This window comes from Mus musculus, chromosome X (genome assembly GCF_000001635.26).
Source record: "Mus musculus strain C57BL/6J chromosome X, GRCm38.p6 C57BL/6J".
NCBI lineage: Eukaryota > Metazoa > Chordata > Mammalia > Rodentia > Muridae > Mus > Mus musculus.
Window position 1 is genome coordinate 126,609,954 of NC_000086.7, and position 8,598 is coordinate 126,618,551.

The window sequence follows — 8,598 nt, forward strand, 5'->3', positions numbered from 1 at the left end:
CTACAATTGATGTAAATCTATGTGAAGGTATACTGCTGCCCTTGCAAAGTGAAAGCAGATTTTTTTTTTCTTGTGGTTCTTGTGCACATGTTCTGAGAAAAAGGCATTCGGTAGAACAATAGATATAATATACCATGTACCAGGAAATGTGTTATTCTGTTTAAGTAAGGACACCAGATTTTGAGTAACAGCTGCAATTAGAATTACCACTTGATTAAATTTTTCATAGTTGTCCTTCTCCACAATCTGTCTGCCTTTTGAACTTTTGAGTTGGGAAAGCTAAAATGAGATGTGGTTGGAACTATCTCTGTATCTTTCAAGTCCTTAACTAGTAGCACTAATTTCTATAGTTCCTCCAGATATCAGACACTATCCTTGTTTTGATATTTTACTGGTAGAGAGAGCTTGCAATGACTTCAATTGGGCCTCAATTCATAGGTCGTGGAACAAATGTGTGAATTCTGTTAAACTGTATCTATCTGAATTATACATTCTGAAATTTAGAAAATAAGAAGGGGAAGAAATGGGGATACACTGGAATCAAACCTTCTCCAAAATTCCTTCAACCACCTCTATAAGCCCATGCTCTTCCTGGAGGGTCACAATGATCCTACATGTCTTCCAGAATTAGTGCCAATCCTGAACCTGTGTCTAATAGATCCTAGAAATTCTGATTGTTTTCTGTCTCCTAGTTTATAGTAAATTTTGTAAAAGTCTCTAAATTCCCTCTGGAGAAGTATGAAAAAAAAAATACTAAGAACAATTCTTAGGCAAATGGATGTATCTGGGGGGATATCAACCTGAGTGAGGTAACCCAATCACAAAAGAAGTCACTTGATATACACTCACTGTTTAGTGGATATTAGCCCAGAAACCTAGAAGACCCAAGGTACAACTTCCAAAACACAAGAAAATCAAGAAGGAAGACCAATGCGTGGATACTTCATTCCTCCCTAGAATACGGAATAAAATATCCATGGAAGGAGTTGCAGAGACAAAGTTTGGAGCTAAGACCATAGGATGGACCATCCAGAGACTGCCCCAACCGGGGGTCCATCCCATAATCAGCCATCAAAACCAGCCACTATTGCATATGCCAGCAAGATTTTGCTGAAGGGACCCTGATATAGCTGTCTATTGTGAGGCTTTGCCAGTGCCTGGCAAATACAGAAGTGGATGCTCACAGACAGCTATTGGATGGAACACAGGGCCCCCAATTAGGAGCTAGACGAAGTACCCAAGAACTGAAGGGGTCTGCAAACCTATAGGTGGAACAACAATATAAACTAATCAGTACCCACAGAGCTCATGTCTAGCTGCGTATGTAGCAGAAGATGGCCTACTCGGCCATCATTGGGAAGAGAGGCCCCTTGGTCTAGCAAACTTTATATTTTTTCATATACACATTTCTATATTTCTTTATTAGATATAGGTACTGGGAGGTGAGGAGGAGCACCGGCTCTCCACGAGCCCCACCCCCACATCAAATCACCCACTCACAGAAGCAGCAAGGGTGTTACATGTGGCAGCTTGAGAGGGAGAGGGTTAGGTCTGGGCTCCTCAGAGAAACTAGCCCTTGAAACTTAGGAATGTTCTGTCAGGAAAAATGGGGTGGGGTTCCAACAAGATAAATAGGGCAGAGCCCTACTCAGTGCCCTCCACCCCTCCGAAGCACAGGTCCTAGGGCGATCATAGCCCCTCCATTCCAGAACAGTCTACCAGAGCCAGGTCTAGCAAAGGTAGACAAAGACACAGCAGCAGAGATCAACTCTGGGGCCACCTCATCACTCAGGCTATGGGGAGGTGGGGCAGGGGATTGCGTGGGAGAAGCCTGCTTGAAGCAGGAGACCCCTGCAAAGTGAGAGAAGGTAGCCAGACCTACCCTTGGTCCAGCCTGGGCGGCCGGGGAAGGGTTGAGCAAAGTTCACTTTCTAACAATCTGCAGAGAAGGAGCAGGTAGAAGCAGGACCAGGTCCAAAAGGACAGGGGTGTCTGTTCTTGTTAGGGGCCCTCTGCAGCCTCTGGCTGGAAGTGGTCCATATCTTGGAAGATCAGTTCCTTCAGCCGCTCCTTGGGGAGATTGCCCAGCGCCATGTGGAAGGTGAACAACTCCTCAGCCACTGGCTCATCTGTAGGATCATAGTACTGTAAGGGTGAGCCAGTGCTTCCTGTACTGTGATGCACTTGTTTCGGTTGAAGGTTAGCATCCAGTCCATCAGGTCAAGAGCTTTAGAGTCAGATGTATGAAAGAGCTTGGCCCAAGCCACCTTGGTTTTAGAGGGCAGAGACTGTAGGTAGTTTCGGGCCTTCATGTTAATGATGCAATTAAGGTCCTGCTGGGATGGGGAACACAGAATACATAGAATGTGGTTGAGCTGTTCCAGGTAGTGCTTACCAGGGAAGATGGGCCGTTTAGGAGAGCATCTCAGCCAGAATGAAGCCCACAGACCAGATGTCAATGGATTTGGTGTAGCCTTTGGAGATAAGCATGATCTCTGGCGCTCAGTACCAGCGTGTGGCCACGTACTCCGTGAGAAAGAGTATTTTATCAAGGTAATTTCTTCTAGTGAGGAGAAACCTTACATTCTCTTCACTACAATAGTTCTGTCTCTGCAAACTGCAACTAATCTGAAAACCTGTTCTTGTAGCAAGATTCCCTCTTCATATAATCAAATATGACCATTCTTTCACTGGTTTGAAAAAAATTTTCTACTTATAAAGATTAAACAAAATCATAGTATGATATTTATTTTATATCTATCTTGATTAATTAGCTAATACTAAAAGTTCACACAAGTCATACAACCAATACAATTACTTTATATTTGGTGTGCATTACAGATTATGCCATTATGAACATTGCTTTGACTACTAAAAAAAAACACAATTATAAATATCTTGTCTTTGGCAATTCATACATGCAGCCTGGCACTTGCTTCTTCAGAGCCCAATTATACCCATCAGATTTAATTCATCCAACTGAGAAATCCCATATTTTACCTTAAGGTATGGGACAAGGAAATAATAGTGAGAAAAATATTCAAATATGCTATGATCCGGTGCTGGATATTTGTATGTCAATTTGATACAAGCTAAACTCACCTCAGAGGAGGGAATGCCATTTAAGAAAATGCCTTAAAAATTCCTTCATCAACACTAAGTCATGGAATATTAGACATCTCTAACTCATGCTTCAGACATCTAACTAAACAAAGTTTTGAAACATAAAAAAATAATGCGATCTTCTGTGTTAAACATAATATTAACTAAGTGTATCATATTAACAATCTCAGACTGATTCAGTTTTATGTTACTTCCATTATTCCAAACCTTTAAAGTCAATGCCCACACATTTAAAGTTTCCCAGACTTGTACTTGAAAACTCATTAAGTTCTATGAAGATAAAATGAACCTCTTAATGGACTATACTTCCTGTTGGTAAGGAAAGAAGACATTCTAGGCTGGGACATGGAACAGCTTCTTTTATACAGCTTCTTTAGCTCTCTGTATAATACTCCTTGCTTGACAAAGCCAGCTCAGTCAGTCAGGAGGTTCTTCAGGGCAGGAGTGAGGGTTAAAAAGAAAAAAGACAATTAAACAACATTGTAGCATGACCCCAGATAGTTCTGAGGCTAAAACAGGTTCTTTGTTTTTTTGTTTTTTTTTGTTTTCTGGTCTGCTTTTATATCACTATAAGTACATGTAAAATGATATGATTCTGGGTCAAGAGCCAGGCATGGTGGCACATGCCTTTAATCCCAGCACTTGGGAGGCAGAGGAAGATGGATTTCTGCGTTCAAGGCCATCTTCGTCTACAAAGTGAGTTCCAGGACAGCCAGGGCTATACAGAGAAACCCTGTCTCGAAAACAAACAAACAAACAAACAAAAAAAGATTCTGGGTCAAGGAAGAAGCAAGACAGTAAACAAAATCCTGTAAACACCTTTCAAGGGGCTAGTCAGGGTGATAAAGACAAAAAGAATCCCACAAAAGCCTTGCTGAGCATGTTCTGGGTATGCATTAACTCAGATGTAAATGTCCTTTTAAAAAAACAAAAACAAACAAACAAACAAACAAAAAACATGTTTTTATTAGATATTTATTTATTGTTATTATTATTATTTATTGTTTATTTATTAGATATTTATTAGATATTTATTTATCAGATATTTTCTTTATTTACATTCCTAGTTTCCCCTCCAAAAACACCCTATCCTCTCCCTCCTCCCCCTGCTCACCAACCCCACCCACCCCTGATCCTAGTCCTGTATTGTGGCATAGAGCCTTCACCGGATCAAGAAGGGCCTCTACTCTCATTGATGACCAACAAGGCCATCCTCTACTGCACATTGGCTGAAGCCATGGGTCCCTCAGTGTGTACACTTTGGTTGGTGGTTTAGTCCCTGGGAACTCTGGGGGTACTGGTTGTTCCTTCTATGGGGATGCAAACTCCTTCAGTTCTTGGGTCCTTTCACTAGCTCTTCCACTGGGGATCCTGTGCTCAGTCTAATGGTTGGCTGAGAGCATCCATCTCTGTATTTGTCAAGTACTGGTAGAGCCTCTCAAGAGATAGCTATATCAGCACTTTTTGGCATCCTCAATAGTGTCTGTGTTTGGTGACTCTATATGGGATGTTTCCCCAGGTAGGGCAGTCTATGGATATTCTTTTCTCCAGTCTCTGTTCTACATTTTGTCTCTGTAACTCCTCCTATTTGTAATTTGTTCCCCCTTCTAAGAAGGACCGCAGCATCCACACTTTGGAATTCCTTCTTCTTCATTTGGTCTGTGAATTGTATCTTGAATATTCTAAGCTTTGGGCTAATATCCACTTTTCAGTGAGTGCATATCATGTCTGTTCTTTTGTAATTGGGTGACCTCATTCAGGATGATATTTTCTAGTTTTATCCATTAGCCTAAGAATTTCAAAAATTCATTGTTTTTAATAGCTGAGTGGTAGTCCATTGTGTAAATGTACCACATTTTCTGTATCCATTGCTTTGTTGCAGGACATCTAGGTTCTTTCCAGCTTCTGACTACTATAAAGGCTGAGATGAAAATAGTGGAGCATGTGTCCTTATTACCTGTTGGGGCATCTTCTGGGTATATGCCCAGCAGTGGTCTTGCTGGGTCATCAGGTAGTACTATGTCCAATTTTCTGAGAAACTGCCAATCTGATTTCTATAGTGGTTGTACCAGCTTTCAATCATACCAGCAATGGAGGACTGTTCCTCTTTCTCCACATCCTCGTCACCATCTGCTGTCACCTGAGATTTTGATCTTAGCCATTCTGACTGGTGTGAGGTGGAATCTGAGTTTAGTTTTGATTTGCATTTCCCCGATGACTAAGAATGTTGAACATTTCTTTAGGTGCTTTTTGGCCATTTGACATTCCTGAGTGGAGAATTCTTTGTTTAACTCTGTACCCCATTTTAAAATAGGGTTATTTGTTTCTCTGGAGTCTAATTTCTTGAGTTCTTTCAATATATTGGATATTAACCCTCTATTGGGCATAGGGTTGAAAAGACCTTTTCCCAATCTGTTGGTTGCCTTTTTTGTCCTACTGACAGTGTCCTTTGCCTTATTGAAGGTTTGCAATTTTATGACTTTCCATTTGTAATTCTTGATTTTAGAACATAAGCTATTGGTATAAATATTCTTAATCTGTGCCTATTTCCTGAGTGGACCAAATTTAGATTCCAGCCTTGAGCTTACTTCTTTGTCTTGGACTATGTCAAACTCCTGCCAAGTGTCTAGAATCAAGAAGCCCCCAAAAGCTCTTCACACTTGCTGCCTTGCTGTTTTCCCTATAGGTTTCCCAATAAATATGAGGTTTTCAACAACAAGAGTATAAAACTGTCCCAATGTATAGAGTGAGGAACTGCATGCAGGTAATCAGTGGTGAGTATTGTTTGTGTCTTTTATACTGCTTCATTAGAAAAATGACCATTAAGTTTCAAGTGAACACTCCTATATCTGTGACTTAAGGCAGATATCTAGTATATATCAGATATCTGGAGTATGATATTTGAATTAAAATACTATTTAGTAGTAAGAGCACATGACATTTTCATTTTAGTTTGACTTCAGTAAATATCATTCAGGTGTCATAGGGAAGTAGAGTGCACATCAACAACTTCCTCTCTAGCCTTTGGGACAGCCATTTTTAGTTCATCACTGGTATAAACATTTCTAGAATCATGATTAATGTTTAACATCATGTATCTCTTTAAATGCTTGCTTACATACATCATATAAAAACAAAAATATATACTCACTATACCAACAGACTAAAAAGTAATCCTTAAGAAATTGGATATTGATTAACCAAAGTTACCTAAGATTTAGTCTATCATATATTTCCTGACATATTGGGTGGTCAGCAAGGGATTATTTGTAAATAAAATTAGTTATATATTGGAAACCCTTCATAATTTAGGAGTGTCAGAATAGATATTTACTCTTCATCTCATCACAGAGTACTAAAACATAAGACAGGTCATAATTGAATGCCTATAATATGCCTGCCTAAAAAATATAATGGAAATAGCTTGCATGGAGGATGAATTGTAACAACATAAATTGTACTTGTACAAAATAGCCTTGATAATTATAAAAAAAAACCTAAAAATCTAAAAGAACTACTGGGAAGATATAATGTAGAAATAGATGGTGGTAGTTATTGTCTGCTTCTTCTTGTCTGTATTCACAGTGACGTTCCATCAAATACTTCTCAATCTAGTGTACATCAAGAGAGGCTTAAAGGAACATGGGATATTGCATTACTTCTTATGTCCAGAGAATTGTGGCAGTTACTTTTTGGTGTCCAGATAAGAATTACTTTAGATATTTTTTAAAGATGTGCCTTTCTCCCAGTGATGCTCATCTAAAGTTGACAATATTATATTCTTTATATTCCTTCCTTGACTTCTAACATTCAAAATATATCTGAGTGTTTCTGTATCAACTTCAGTGTGAGAACTCACACTTTTGATACTGGCATGTGATCTACATTACAGACTCATATCTGCATGGTAAAACAAGTGAAGATCACTCTTATTTCTGATTTGTTAGGTCATTGTTGTACTAGGTCATTTTTCTATCTCCTAGATTTTGAATATCTGCTCTTCAAATATACAAGTTACAAAATTCGAGAAAACTGTAGGCTGTGCTTCAGTGTGTCTAGTGCTTCATTGTGTTCAATGATCTAGCCCCCTTTTCACTCCTACCTGCCATTAATAACATGTATAATATTTCTCTGTTCACTGATACTAAGTATACAAGAGACACAATTATTATCATTAAAGTAACGAGAAGAAACACTGGAAATATTTCTAGCACCAAAAGTCATGATAGCTGCCTTATGAAAGTACAACAACATATTTTTGTATATGTGATAAAACATCTGAGTTTAGCAGACTATTGGCTATCCAGAGTACTTTTAATAGCATTTTGAAACATTTCATAGTACTTGCTGCAAGCACAGCTTGATTAATTGCAGGACGTGTCTCAACTATATTCTGATCGTTCATGTGTAATATCTTTGTTGTCTATAGGAAGGACTTTCTAAGAAACCTTTTTTTCTCAAATAGGATTATGAAACAGTTTTTTTAGCACAAGGACCAGAATGTGTTGTATTCTATGTATTACAGTAATGATGATGCAATTGTCTTAATCCCCGCCCCTACTCTCTTTCTCTTTTTCTTGATGCCTTGAATTTGTGGAGAAGCCTGCTAAATATGTTTGATAGATAAGATAGTAGGTAGCTTAAACACATTGAGAAAATATGGGCATGTTAAGAAATTTCAAGATTCTCATGCTTAATCTAGCTAGTTGAATTCATTCTTCCAACTCATCCTAACTGTTTTTCTTTATTAGATGTTTATTGAATTTCTTGTTGGAAAAATATAACCTAGAGACAAAGTATTTGCATTTTGTATCTCAGTCAAGAATTAATATTTGAATGCAGATAATTTGAAAGATACAATCAGAAAGCAAACCTTGAGTGCCCAGATGGCAGAGGGCAGAACTAATTGTTAAAGATAGCCATTGCCTAGAAATATTACCTATTGTTTTTGAGAAATGAATTTAATTCTCAGGTCAAAGGTCTTAGAAAATAGCCAGAGGAGTCACATATTTTTTGAGATCTCTGTGGGTTCCATATTTTCTGAGTGCATGCTTATTCATATTTATCCTGGAGTACATATATATTGACAGAGATGATTGGAGTTTTTTGTCAATATATCACAAGGGCATGTTCTAATGGCTACAACCCTGGAATGAAGCTGATAAGTCCTTTGGCTAGAGGAATAACTTCTGTTTACTAGAGTTTTTCTGGTATCAAATATAGAACTTGGGAATTCAGGAAGTGATTATCCTTGGTACAGGAAGTATCCATGTATATTAACATAACAAGAGCCTCAATGGAGGTCTAATAGGATCCTTGAATTTTCCTTAATAGTTAAATGGAAATATCATTATTGTACTGGAACATTGTCCTATAGAATGGCAATCATGAATGTTGTTTCACTACAGATTCTGACTTGTACTTAATGAGATACGAGAATGCAAGAGAAGTAAAAATATTTCTCTGTTTTTGCAA

General features: G+C 38.3%; 1 pseudogene; it reads right to left on the bottom strand.

Moving 5' to 3' along the window:
- Positions 1-1,911: 1,911 nt before the first annotated feature.
- On the bottom strand, positions 1,912-7,347 carry Gm7746 (annotated as a pseudogene).
- Between the last annotated feature and the right edge of the window lie 1,251 nt (positions 7,348-8,598).